Source organism: Mytilus trossulus, chromosome 7 (assembly GCF_036588685.1).
Source record: "Mytilus trossulus isolate FHL-02 chromosome 7, PNRI_Mtr1.1.1.hap1, whole genome shotgun sequence".
Classification (NCBI taxonomy): Eukaryota; Metazoa; Mollusca; class Bivalvia; order Mytilida; family Mytilidae; genus Mytilus; species Mytilus trossulus.
Window position 1 is genome coordinate 24,540,238 of NC_086379.1, and position 15,478 is coordinate 24,555,715.

A 15,478-nucleotide genomic window follows, 5' to 3' on the forward strand; every position below is an offset into this window, starting at 1 on the left:
AAAAATACCTCGACCAACATCTTGAATACGAAGCAGGACAGACGAACGAACGGTACAACAGACGAACGAACGCACATATTAGAAAACATCTTGCCCATAAATGATGCATAAAAAATATACATTCTCATTAGTCGCAGAAGAATTATCTTCGCTAGCCGAGGGTAACAATCCTATACCCTCCTCTGCAGCATTACATCCACACATGTTGGTTTAAGCTGCCAAGGGTAAAGAGGGGACTGGATCGTAACCCTTGGCTATCAGAGATGAGAAATCGTAAATTTTTTTTTAAAAAACAACATAGGTAACTAAATAGAAAACTAAAGACTCAGCAATATATGTCTATCGTTTGTAAATGAACTCATCAGAGATTCCAGGACTAAATTTTGTACGCGCGTTTCGTCTACAAAAAGGACTCATCAGTGACGCTCGAATCCAAAAAAGTTAAAAAGGCCAAATAAAGTACTAAGTTGAAGAGCATTGAGGACCAAAATTCCTTAAAGTTTTGCCAAATCCAGCTAAGGTAATCTATGCTTGCGGTAGAAAATCCTTTGTATTTAAAAAATTTTAAATTTTGTAAACAGTTAATTTATAAATATAACCATATCAATGACAATTTTTGTCAGCACGAAAAGTGCTGACTACTGGGCTGGTGATACCCTCGGGGAAATAAATCTCCACCAGCAGTGGCATCGACCCAGTGGTTTTAAATAAACTCACCATAGATACCAGCACTAAATTTTGTATGTATGCCAGACGCTCGTTTCGTCTACAAAAAAAGACTCATCACTGTTTTTGTAGCCCAAAGGAAGTAGTTTTTGAATGCCAACTGTATTGAAGACTTGTTCATTTTGATAGATAAGATTAAGATAAATTCGTTTCATAGTGTGCCAGTGACGTAATACGGTATATATGGGATCACTAGCACACTATGTAACCAATAATATTTGAAAATGTTAATTTTTTTAACTAACAGGGACGTACGTTTTCGCGTTTTCAAAAAATCGCCAAATTGGAATATATCCTGTTACTAACATTGCAAAATTTAATCTGCTTTTGGTATGTTCTTTCTCTGACGCAATCTAATTGAAATGTTGATCTCTGATTACGTTATACTGCATATGAGATCTAACAACTATCAATATGTAGTTTCGCTTTTGTAACCTTTTTTTGACCCTAGAAAGTATTTATATTGACCAATCAAAATCGTCCTTATGAAAGGTCTTCAAAAGAATGTTTGAAGATGGCGACGAAGGATGAAAGAGGATTTGGAAAACGAATAAACAGATATTTTGCCTCATCACAAAGTTTAAGGGCTAAATTGTGAGCAAAGTCAAAGTTTGCATGTATTTTGAAGCACAGAGATTGTATAGTCATGCTTCCTACGGGCAACGGAAAGAGTTTTTAAGTAAATTTTCTTACTTAATTTAACATTTTAAAAGTCACTTGAAACTGGAGATACACCTATAATTTTCAGGAGTGGAAACATGCTAATGTAGCCCCAGACTTCAAAATGGTGGAAAAATACAAACCTGTAAACTACAGGCCAATATCTTTAACCTGCATACGTTGCAAGCTCATGGAGCATCCCAGACAAAGGTACAAGCCCCCACCCATTAAAATGCCAAAAATAACAATCACTGAAGCAGGTATTACTAAATTACATGCCAACATGATAATGTAGCCCCAGCTTTCAAAAAGGGGGGAAAATACAAACCCGTAAACTACAGGCCAATATCTTTAACCTGCATATGTTGCAAGCTAATGGAACATATATTTATCAGAGGGGGGCAGGGGGCCGGGCCCCCCCTTTTGGGGAAAAAATTTGGTTGCATATATAGGGATCACTGGAGCGGGCCCCCTCTTAGGTCAGTCAGTGGGCCACCACTAATGAAAATTTCTAGATCTGCCACTAATTATTACAAGTAACATCATGTCTCATCTTGAAAAACATCACATATTATTTGATCTTCAGTCTGGCTTCAGAAAATCAAGGTCATGTGAAACACAATTAATAGACTTCATTCACGAACTAGCTTGATCAAAATCAAATAATAGTAACACACAAATTGACTTAATCATAATGGACTTCGCTAAAGCGTTCGACAAAGTTTCACATCGTCACCTCCTTTACAAACTCAAATTCTATGGTATTGAAAATAACACACTTAATTGGATTCAGGCATTTTTACAGGACAGAATACAAACAGTAGTCATTAATGGCATTTTCTTCACCTCTGTACCAGTAACATTTGGTGAACCACAAGGAACAGTATTGGGCTCAATACTGTTTTTTATCTTTATAAATGACTTACCGGAATATCTAGAACACAGTACACAGGCACATACACAAATTATGTGGCGGGGTTAAACATGTTAGCTGGATCCCAACCCTCTCCTTAACCTGGGACAGTGGTATAACAGTCATGTGACAGTACAACATAAGATCAATCTATATAAATCAGTTGAAAAAGGCTTAACTCATCAGATAGATAAAAAATACAAGTAGAACAAGTAAAAATAGCTTAGTAACTAAATTCAGGTTTGTGTGCAGGTCCTGCTGACTTACCTATGGGGAGGGGGCTCCAGACATGCTCAGTGATTCGCTATAAAAATATGATTGCCAATGAGACAACTCTCCACAAGAGCTAAAATTACATAGAAGTTAAAATCTCTCTCAATTCATATGTGTACATTGTAACTATATATACACTCCATTCTCAAAACTCAAATCAAGACTAAGGTTGGTAAATTTAACAAAGGTGGATGCAGAGAAGTTAAGAAAGGGGAATGATAAACACTGTTGTGTCAGTGCACCATTAATGGCTTGTTATTGCACATATACTTGTACATTATGTACATGTAAACTTACAAATTTTATTTATTTTGGAAAAGGTTGAGTTGTCATGTTCCCATAAACAGCTTATTGTACAACTTGTTATGGAAATTTTTGTCTGTCATACATGTACATAGTCAACAATATAAATTACAAATTTTGGGATGATTATCAGCTTTTCAACAAATTATTTTTGGACATTTACATATAAAAATGTAACACAATTATATGGGATTAATGAAGACCAATTATAAAACTCTTTAATTTCAGGTTAGTGTCTGATCAAACAGTAGTTTGGACTCCAGTCTGAAAAACCCTAGATTCTGACAATGTTTCTTTCAATTTGTGACTGGGCCAAACAAATAACACGGTGGAGGGAACTCTTAAAACACACAGACAGTGACACAGAAAAAGCCACTACAAGCATCTGAAGATGAATCTGAGAATGGCACTACAGATATAGGTTGTGAACCAGCTCTAGAGTTTCAACATACAGATCTTAGCCTATGGTACATGTATTGTATGTATAATGTATGATATAATACTTTAAATTTATGATCATGATGATAAAGACAAAAAAAGTATCTGAATAGACTTTTAGTTTATTGTCTACTTATTTCATTTATATCTTAAGTTTGTTCTCAAATACATTTTTGATATATATATACCAAAAATTATGTATCACAATATCAACTGTCAATTTCATTAATGATTGAATGAATTAAATGTTCTGTCTTTTTTTGTTTTACAGAATTCTGTCATAAATTATTATTAGATGTGAATTGATGTGCTGAAAACATGGAAAATAAACTTGACCATAAATCATTCTCAAGATGGTTATTCAGTTGTCAAACTGCTTCTTAATAAACAGTTTGCAATTGTAATTAATTATTTTGAATGAGTTAATTTACATCATGTACTGCTGCTGAAAGTTGCTGGATCGTCATAGTCCTGAAGTATGGAATTTGAATAAAAATGTTATATTGCAGCTGGTCTGTTTTAGTCTTCAATAGGATCATGGTATGTTATATAAAAAAGAAGATGTGGTATGATTGCCAATGAGACAACTCTCCACAAGAGACCAAAATGACACAGAAATTAACAAATTATGACTATAGGACTAAGGTCACAGTACCGCCTTCAACAATGAGCAAAGCCCATGTATACATGGTATATATATATATAATACTTTCCAATATTATGATATCTAAAGAATGTTCCTAAACATGTAATTATTTTTTTTTAAGTCATTTGTAATTACACAATGTTACATGACCATACATAACAAAATTTCCAATCATACATGGGTATTTACTACATTGAAGAATAGGTCCATCCAATGAAATGATCTGAAAAATAATTACTGTTATACTTTCATACATTTGACGTGAAACTGTACTTATGTATCCCGTCATACTTTGAACCACAGAATTATTTTATATATTATTATTACTTCTACTGTTAAGTATGTTTTTTGTTATATCTACTTTACGTGACTCTGCATTTATGTATGCCGTCAATTGAACGACAAAATTATTTTTATGATTACCTGTGTGAATTTCAAGCGCACAATTTTACACCAGAACTGAAAACTTTCTATCCTTCACGGGTAGACTTTACATAGATAAATTAAGTCGTATAAGAAAAGCAATATGAGTATGTTAAATTTGATGTATGCCTTTTTGTGCTTCTTCGTTACATTTGTTGTTTTTTACTATAGTGATATTAAGATGATAACACAATATTGACTGTTGTACCCCTATTTTTGACATTTTTACTCTTTGAGAATGTTTGTTTTGTTCATGCATTGTTGACAATGTAATGGAATTTAATGCGATTGTCATACAAGTGAGAGGTTTAGCTAGCTATAGAACCAGGTTCAATCCACCATTTTCTACATTAGAAAATGCCTGTACCGAGTCAGGAATATGACAGTTGTTATCCATTTGTTTGATGTGTTTGGACTTTTGATTTTTGATTTTCCTTTTTGAATTTTCCTCGGAGTTCAGTATTTTTGTGTTTTTACTTTTTTTCATACATCATTAATTACAAGGAGAAAGTACCTATGCTTATATATTCCAGACCATATAAGTATTTGGATTGTACGTGTACGGTCCAGTACGAGTATACTCATATGATCTAGTACGAGCTTGACCGTACATGTATTTGGAACATATGGGTTTATTTTAGACACATATTCATCAAAATACTTTTATTGAGTATTTCTTATTAATATAAGACAGTTAAAGGAATAAAGTGGAAAACATTACATCAATTGAAATTGAATAATTCTGCATTTAATTGTCTGTTTCAATCTTATTTTAGCATTCTCGTCCCTGGTGACACTTGCTGACGGAAGGAAAATCATATTTCTTACATTTACATGTTTTGTTCATGCCTGTTCCTTTGCATTTGCACCCATGCTTGTTTTGCAGCAGCATGCAATGAAATTCCTTTTGTTTTACAAATTACATTTTCAATTTTGTATGTCAAAAGTTCTATTGCACTCATAACCTAACAATATGCCAAATAATAGTTTGTATAAAATTGCATCCTTAATAATAATATCAGCAACCCTACATCCAGAGTTACTCTTCTCACAATAACAAATATAAAAAAGAAGATGTGGTATGATTGCCAATGAGACGACTATCTACAAAAACTTATTCATTCTTTGCCTACTTTTTAACACTATTTTATTATAGTTTTTAGTTTTTTTGGAACAGATTTTTATATAATTTATGTCCATTTTCTTCCGTGATATACTGTACAGGAGATTAACTTTTAAATAACATTAATTTTTTGTTTCAATTACAATTGAACTTTTTATATTAATTTAAGATTTCGGTTATGTTGAACTGTGATGTTTATACTTTTAATGATATACATGTATATGTATCGAATAAACTTGACCAACGTCTTATAATCTGGCAGACTGTAAGTGTACATTCAGACCATATGCATATTTTGAAAAAGTATTCAAATATGGATCGGACCTAACTCTTTATTATTATTTAAATGATATATACATGTATGTAAGAGTGGGAAATTTAGATATTTGTGCAACTGATTAGTGGATAAGGTACATCCTACATTTTATTTGCAAGAATTTGGATTGATTGTTTGTCAAAAACAATTCATAGTAATGAGGGAATTTTTTTTTTTATTTCATTTGACTTTTTAATATTTTTTGTTGTTGTTATTTGTTTGAATCCTATTAAGTATCCTGAATTTTGGTCATTGCTATATATATGGTATAGAGGCGTTTACCGCATTCACATCTAGGTTGCCCAAATTTCAAAAGTGTCATAGGTTTGATATATTGGTTTTGAGACGGAACTTTTTGCAGGTAGGGGTGTGTGTCACCGGATACATGTATCAATTTTGTTTCATTATTGAACATATTGTTTTATTTGTGTTATCAGTGTTATATGTTTCACATTCATATCATATTCATGTTTCTTGACGATTGATGACAAATAGTTTTGCGCTGCATATTTTGAAACAATTTATTGCTTTGTACATTATGTTTGGTTTTACGTACTGAATATTTAAATTAGTACAATAGAAAATTAAAGCAATTCTTTATTATTTAAATTTTATTTATATATATTCAAATGGCATGAGTTGTGCATGAACTCAAAGCGCATCAAAATTAACCATATATACATGTACACTAATATAAGCACTTTTCGAGATAGTCACTGGTCCATATTATACACTCAGGAAGGTGGAAGACGAAAGTCACCGCTTCAGGTACAAAATGTACTTGTAACTTTATATATTCTTTTAGCCTTGTTTAAAATGTTTCAATTAAAGTAAAGTTACTTTAGGTTTTTCAAATATATAGAATTCAGTGTGGCTTGAAAGCCACATTTTGGTATGCAAGTTAATGACAGAATAGAGCTCTGTTGCATGCAAATATTTTAGTCAAATATATTGTTCATATTTATTGGAACACAATTGTAAACTTAGTTTACAATTTTTATACTTTCAGATTAATATAATAGGGTATCTTAAAATTGGACAACACGGTTAATGCAGAAAATGGCCCACACTTATCACCACGCCTAAAGTCTTTGTGCTTTATAGTGTCTTAATCTTCACCCTAGTCTGTGATATTGGTGTCCCATTTTTCCTGCAACAATAATTTGCCCTTAAGAAACTCCAATCTCCACCACAAAACATATGCACCAATTGAACTGCCCATCTTAATTCTATACTATAATAAATGCCACACTGAGCAAACCCTGAACAGTTGATACTGCCTGATTTTAGATTCAAGCAAATGTTGTCATAGTTCTTGAAAAAAAACAAATATAAACCCCTTAAAGAAATTGGAGAGAAAAAACACCACCCCCTTGGAATAATTTCCTCCAAACTCAATGCCTGCCTTTCATTTGTAGTATGGAACCATGTTTTTTTTCGGGGTTCGTAAACTCGGTAAATTGTAACTAAACCCTGCGATTGAAAGTTGGCCACGGGTTCGTTTTATCGAGAAAAAAAAAGGGGGGGGGCTGAGCGGAACAAATTAAGATTATTCATGTCTGTTTAAGCTTCCCACTTAGAGAAACATCTCAATTGAATGTTATTTTGTAATGTTAATTCGATGTCAATGTCTACAAAACTGCTTTATTTATCGACTTTGTTTTTGAAGCGAGTAACAAACTGTCGGGCTTTATCTTTCGATGTTCTCTGGACATATCCTCATGATATAGATAAGCCATATTATACATTTAGGTATAGAATGGACTGCAAAGATTTGTTAAGATTGATTCTAATTGGTTTAAAAAGTCACGTGTGAAATCCTCAGAAGTGAAACTACATATTGATAGTTGTTAGATCTCATATGCAGTATAACGTAATCAGAGATCAACATTTCAATTAGATTGTCTGACGAAATTTACGATACATCTAAATTTAAATTAGATTTTACAATTCTCTATCCTGGTTCCAAAAGCATTATTATAAACAGTATTTTCTAAAATGCAAAGTTAAGGTTGTTGTAACCTTTAAAGGATTTCAAATAATGAATCAATTCATTAAATGTTTTAAAAAAAATATGATTATTTACTATTATTTTAAGACGATTCAATAAATTTAGAAATAATCTATCCTGTTACTTTAACTATAGTGAAAAGATAGACAATATTCTTTATTTATGAATGTTGGTATGAAACAACTACTCTCTTCTTTTTTTTCTTTTTTCTTTTGTTGTCTAGTTTTTCCAATCGAATTCAAATCCATATCTGTATTACCTAGCATGCTCGTACACATGAAAATATAGTTTTTTTCTTCTTTTCAAAACATAATAGCAAGTTGTACAAGCAAGCTATTGCGTTCATTTCTAAATGTTGGCGACGACATATACATGACATAGGTGGAACGCTCTTATTAATTTACTAAATGTCATGATTTTTCTTTCTCTACTGACTGTTTTTCAAGACACGTGTCGCGCACATTGTTTTGCTACATATTGCATTGTTTATATAACATGTATAAGACAAATGTGAACATTGGGTTCTAGTAGAAAATTAACTTAATTCTTTAACTTCCCGCTCCGCTATATATGGATGTCCTCTGACTAAATAATTCAATATAAAACGCATACATGTCTATCTTATTGACACTGAATAAAGACTAAACTCGTAGAGTATTGTATATTCTGAATAAATGCATGCTCATATTGAAATGTATTGTTAATCGGAGCGGACTTAATAAGTATGGCTTACTTGTGTCCAATCCATTTTACTTTGAGTAAATAAATTATGTTTAAACCAAATAAAGATACCACAAATACAAATACGTTTGCTTTGCATCCATAAATTGACAATAAGTATACAACAAAAACGGTTATTACGACTTTTCTAGATATAAACTTCTCACTTTTATGTATAGTTACATACTACTAGCACCTTCAGATAGTACGGGGCGCCGAATGGGACTCTTGTGGTTTTGTACTCAAAATTCAATTTTGTACGGACAAAAGTGACTTTTGTTCAACAAAAATGAGTTCAGTTTAACAAAATTTGTATCATACTACAAATTTGAAATTTTGTCATACAAAATTATCTATCAGCGGACAAAAGTCACTTTTGTCATGACAAAATTCATTTTTGTTACACAGACGACTTTTGTTACCTAATTTGAAAATTGAGCGACAAAAGTCAATTTTGTATTTAAATTAGTTTAGTTTGGTTTCTGTGAACTAATTTGCATACAAAATCGACTTTTGTTACACAAAATTGACTTTTGTGAGACAAAATTGACAAAATTGACTTTTGTCTCAACAAAATTGACAAAATTGAATTTTGTCTCAACAAAATTAACAAAATTGAATTTTGTCTGAACAAAATTGACAAAATTGAATTTTGTCTGAACAAAATTGACAAAATTGAATTTTGTCTCAACAAAATTAACAAAATTGAATTTTGTCTCAACAAAATTGATTTTTGTCTCACGAAAGTCAATTTTGTCTCATAAAAGTCAATTTTGTTGTTACAAAATTGAATTTTGACATCATAAATAATGAATTTTGTCGTCACAAAATTGACTTTTGTCTCAACAAAATTGACAAAATTGACTTTTGTCTCAACAAAATTGACAAAATTGACTTTTGTCTCAACAAAATTAACAAAATTGACTTTTGTCTCAACAAAAATGACAAAATTGAATTTTGTCTCACAAAAGTCAATTTTGTCTCACAAAAGTTAATTTTGTTTCACAAAAGTCAATTTTGTCTCACAAAATTGAATCTTACCGTACAAAATTGACTTTTGTGATTTAATTTCCATATCAGGTAACAAAAGTCAATTTTGTATGCAAATATGTTTATATTTGCATACCTTTAAGACAAAATTGACTTTTGTCATGACAAATATGAATTTTGTCTACAAAAATGAATTTTGTCATGACAAAAATGAATTTTGTCTACACAAATGAATTTTGTCTACACAAATGAATTTTGTCATCACAAAATTGAAGTTCTCACAAAACAAGTCTGTAGCACATAGTTTTGTAAGACAAAAATGATTTTGTTATGACAGAATTGAATTTTGTACAAAACCACAAGAGTCCCATTCGGCGCCCCGTAGATAGTGTATATGTGAGGAATATATTACCTTAGCCGTATTTGGCACACATTTTTGGACTTTTGGGTCCTCAATGCTCCTCAACTTTGTAATTGTTTGGCTCTATGACTATTTTGATCATAGCGTTACTGATGAGTTATATGTAGACGAAACGCCCGTCTGGCGTATTAAAATATAATCCTGGTACCTTTGATTACTATTCCCCAGTTGATACACTATTTTGGGCTTTCGTTTCATTTCATTATTTCAAAGGTATAGGAATATTGCTTTCATTAAATTAATGGTTATTATTGTAAAGTTGAAGTCCGAAAAAAAGATTAAAGAGACAGAATTAAAATAAACATACTCATCAGTCGCAGAAAAATCATCTTCGCTAGCCAAGGGTAACGATTCAGTCCCCTCCTCTACAGCACTATACCCACACATGTTGGTTTAAGCTGCCAAGAGTGAAGAGGAGGGGACTGGATAATATCAAAGGTGAAAAATATCAGACGAAAAAACAAACAAATATACATAAGAAACTACATAGAAAACTTAAGACTGAGTAACACAAACACCAATAATACATTAATTGGTCATCTCTGGTGCTCCGAAAGGATTTCCGAAAGTTTGAAAGACGCCATCCATAAACTTTCGGAAGGTGACAATAGTTTATTCTAGTATTTCATGAGTTTATTTTCTTATATTTGTGTGTTTAGCGTCAAGATAGTCTTTTTACTTCCATCCGAATAAATTTAAAATATAACAAAGAACCCATGATGTGGTATGATTTCCAATGAGACAACTCTTCGCAAGAGACACAATGACACAGAAATTAACAACTAAAAGTTGTTGAAACGGGCATTGTCTGTCAAATCCATGTTCACCAATATGATTAAAATGCTCATACATGATTTATAACATACTAAAACGTATATACAAATTATATAAAGTCTTAAATAAACCATTTACAAGACATAGGCTCAATAAAATGTATCATTGTTTCGTGTGTTTTAGTCGAGACGTCATATAATTAGATATCGATTTGACCTCCAAAGACTAACGACAGTCATACAAGCGAAAGAAACATAAATGTAGATATAAATAGATCGCGAACTCGTGCAATTGTATTTTTCTAAATGTGTTTAATTTCATATTATAGGTAAAACATATATGTAAATTATCGTTTTTATCTGTATAAGGATGATTTTTTAGTGTATCGAATCAGTCATTCAAATGATTTACCTTTATTTTACATTCAATATTGATGTTCTTTTCCTTTGAAGAACTGAACACGCATTTTTCAAGCGCAATTCAACTTTAGCTAAGGGGTTAAATTTAGGTTCACATGACTGCGGTTTCAATGAGGTCGAATTATTCACTTCCAAGTGAATAAGTCATCATCGAAAATTTGTTGGCTTATTTTGACACAATGTAACAATACTGGCTCCTAAAAAAAGAATTCTTATTTATTTTCTCTATTTCACCTCCATTACTGATAGAACAAAAGAAAATCACATTTAATTTTTTATCTCGTAGCTAGTGCCCCTTTTAAAAGCGATGCAAGATTTTGACTATTATGTTACTACTTTCAATAGGTTTTCCGCTGTTAAAAAAAAAGTTTCGACAAAATTTTAAGCCGCTTTTTTATGTTAACAATAAAGAGGAGTCAAGAGAGAGAAAAAAATGTATGTCTTTGCTTGCAACTGTGTCTAGAAATTCATGTTGTACTGAAAATTAATTCTCTGTAAAATTGTTTTTCAAATGTTGTAAAAATTACCACCTTGACCTTCTACATATTGTAATACTTAGTTTTGCCATACATTTTTTTAACTAGTTTTTTTAGAAACAAAAACGTACGTTACATCTTGTTTTTGATATACATGTTTCACCAAATTGAATTGTATCCTGTTAATAATATAACCAAATATAATTAAAAAATAGATCTCTTTCTTCGAAGCAAGTTGCGATAAATCTAAATTTTGATTATACTGTAGTATTGTCTATCCTGTTTCCAATAACAGTATTACAAAAACAGGGGTTGCTAAATTACAAAGATAAAGTTGGTGTAATCTTTAAAGCAATTCAAATAATCAATCATTAAGAAAATGTCATTAAATGTGTGTTTTTTTTTTATAATTTTGTACTATTTTAAGACGTTTCGGTAGATAAAAATAGTCTATCCTGTGTGTTGTTAATTATAGCAACAGAATAGACAAACGTCTATGACTGTTATGAAACAACTACTCCCTTTTATTGGATAATGTTTTACTTTTGTGCTCTCATGTTCTTAAATCTAATTAAAACCTATCTGTATGATTAACACGCGTGCTCGAACATATAAGGATATCGAAATCAAAGATCTATTATATTTCAAATAGAATGTTTTTATTTCACATAATTGCACGTCATAGAGGTATACTATTGCCTTTATTTCTATATTTGTTGGAAATAACTACTGATACCAGAGATTATCACGAATATGCCCCATTTGTCGAAGCCACAATCTAGTCACCCCTCTCTCGGTCATTTCAAAATGCAAAAAAACAACAACCTAGCGTTCAAACGTCACACATACGGCTGCAAAATAAATTAATTGTAAGATTTTACAGTTTATGTATACTTGGTTGAAGCAAACTGAATGAAGGAATGCATACTTTATTCTCTTAAACAGTTGTTACAGAGGCCTGAAATCGTTTATACCCAATTAAAAATACAGCTAAAAGTAAATTACGATAATCTCCCTTAGTATTAAAATCTGACTGAATGGCTGTAATCGTTGAATTATCGAGCGAAATATGCTTTACAGATGACAAGAGGTAGCTTTGTATTATATGCCATATCAAAGCCATGCAATGAACATCACAATGATGATTTCAAAGGGGGAACTATAGTGACCTGCTAATCCTTTCATTACATCATATAAAAAAGAAGATGTGGTATGATTGCAAATGAAACAACTGACCACAAGAGACCAAAAAGACACAGACATTAACAACTATATGTCACCGTACGGTCTTCAACAATTAGCAAAGCCCATACCGCATAGTCAGCTATAAAAGACCACGATATGACAATGTAAAACAAATCAAACGAGAAAACTAACGGCCTTATTCATATAAAAAAGTGAACAAAAACAATTATATGTAACTCATAAACAAACGACAACCACTAAATTACAGGCTCCTGGCTTGTACAGGCACATAATGCTTTGATAGAGAACCGACATACACATGTACAAGTAATTTGTAATGTTATGGTGTCCCATATCACTTAAAATCATCCCCGGTAATTGGTAAGGATGTGTTACTCATGATCAGTTGTGTTTCATGGACTATTTGTTGTTGTCCATAATTGGTCGTTTTGCTTGCCACTATGTTGGCAGTTTGTCGTCGACTTTAAGTTTGAATTTCCCTTTCGTAGCTTCAACCTCTCTTTGGTTTGTTAAATATAACGGCTTTGCTTTGTTTTAAAATATGTTTTTGGAATGACATTTTTACGTGTCATCACTAATACGACTCGAGATAATATAGTTGCATAGACACTGCTAACCCTTCCAGAGCACCCGAGTTGATACTGCTCTTTCTGGAGTATATGTTGTTCAATCTTTAAATACATTAATGTGTAATGGTCAGCCATATTTCAGCCTCCGGTCATTTACGCATAAAACACGTGTTTCAATGATACTCTGTCAATGCATGCATAGTTAATGCGGGGTTCACACATTGCCGATTATTGCTCCCGATTGAGATCAGACAGCAATACGACACGAAAAGTGAAAAAGTCGGATTAGTATCCTCAATTATCTGGAATGTCCTATCATTGTCTGAACGCATTCGTTTTAGTTCGTAACAGATTCCTACGGATCGGGAAGGGTCCGAATAGTTCGGCAAAGCATCCCGACAGTTAGGTGCGTCCCGTAACATTCGGGGCAACTCAGCCGATTTTGTCTTGTCGGATTACAATCGTGGCTATGTCGTGACAGATTCTGCTGTATCGGATCGAATTCCGAACAATGTCTTGTGTATTCTGGACGGTGTCCTGTGGAACGGGAATGATCCGGAGTAATTTTTCATAGTTGTTTTTCACAGGCACTTGTCTCAAAAAAAATATTCCTATATAGATATAGGAAGATGTGGTGTGAGTGCCAATGAGACAACTCTCCATCCAAATAACAATTTAAAAATTAAACCATTATAGGTTAAAGTACGGCCTTCAACACGGAGCCTTGGCTCACACCGAACAACAAGCTATAAAGGGCCCCAAAATTACTAGTGTAAAACCATTCAAACGGGAAAACCAACGGTCTAATCTATATAAACAAAACGAGAAACGAGAAACACGTATATATTACATAAACAAACGACAACTACTGTACATCAGATTCCTGACTTAGGACAGGTGCAAACATTTGCAGCGGGATTAAACGTTTTAATGGGCCCAAACCTTCTCTCTTTTTCTAAAACAATAGCATAACATCACAACATATAAAAACATAAGATAAAATATCAATAAGCAGACTTAACTCAATCAAAAAACGTATGATTACACAAAGAACGAATAAATTTGATCTGCGATATCTGAATACAAATGCACATGCAGTTAATTAAATATTAGAGACAAACAGTCATGACCAAAAGGCTATCAAACAAATTCAAACACACTGAGAAATATTTAACCAATCAATGTTCACTTTAGAAAAAAACCGGTTTTTTATAATCTTGAAGTTTATACAAATGTTGTAAGAATAAGTGAAAAATTGAAGATATTACAAATAATCAAAGCTGGTATACAGCCAAGATCCATATAAATAAAAAATGACAAAAAAGCATTATAAACAGTATCAACAGGTCGAATTAACAAGAAAATACGATTTGAGAGTACTCGCAGTTACTGACAGCTAGTTAAAAGCCAAAACCAATTAATAGTAAAAAATCATGCATCAGAGACTAAAATCGACTAAAACACATCACAGGGATTTAGTATTTTAACGTCATTAATAGTCAAAGAAGACATGACTTGTGCAATGCCAAAAATAAATGTATCGACAGGTAGTAGTATAGTGAAGAGCGACTTCTATAGAAATAAAAGTTAACGTGGCTGTGTCCCCTATACATCTCGCCTCAAAAGATAATGAAATTTAGTTATGTTTTAATTTGCTAATGACAAAATCAATATTAGTGCCAATGTGAACTATATTCAGAGATCTAATTACAATATTGGTACGATAACCCTTACTTATAAGTTTGTTTAAAGGTTCGATGAGTTTACAAGGATCACATAGTGATTTCCTCGCTTTAAGTACAATATTACCATAAAATTTAGGATGAGAAATACCATTTTTAATAAGCTTTCTACAGGTATAGCCAAATTTACTAATCAAATCTTTGTATCTATGAAAGAATTTAGTAAAAGTTTTAAGTAATTTATGGTATCGAAATCCCTGACACAACAATTTACCAGTGATGCATTGATTACGTTCGTTAAAATCTATGACATCAGAACACACACGGGCAAACCGAACGAGTTGCGATATATAAACACCGTATGATGGAGCCAAAGGCACATCGCCGTC

The 15,478-nt window shown here is 32.2% G+C and overlaps 1 long non-coding RNA gene across 1 annotated transcript; it reads left to right on the forward strand.

Annotated features, from left to right (window-relative positions):
* The first annotated feature begins 1,241 nt into the window (after window positions 1–1,241).
* Window positions 1,242–5,478, forward strand: LOC134726922 (uncharacterized). Its single transcript, XR_010108676.1, has 3 exons — window positions 1,242–1,596; window positions 3,104–3,353; window positions 5,159–5,478. It is a non-coding gene; the product is annotated as an uncharacterized LOC134726922 (long non-coding RNA).
* The last annotated feature ends 10,000 nt before the right edge of the window (window positions 5,479–15,478 follow it).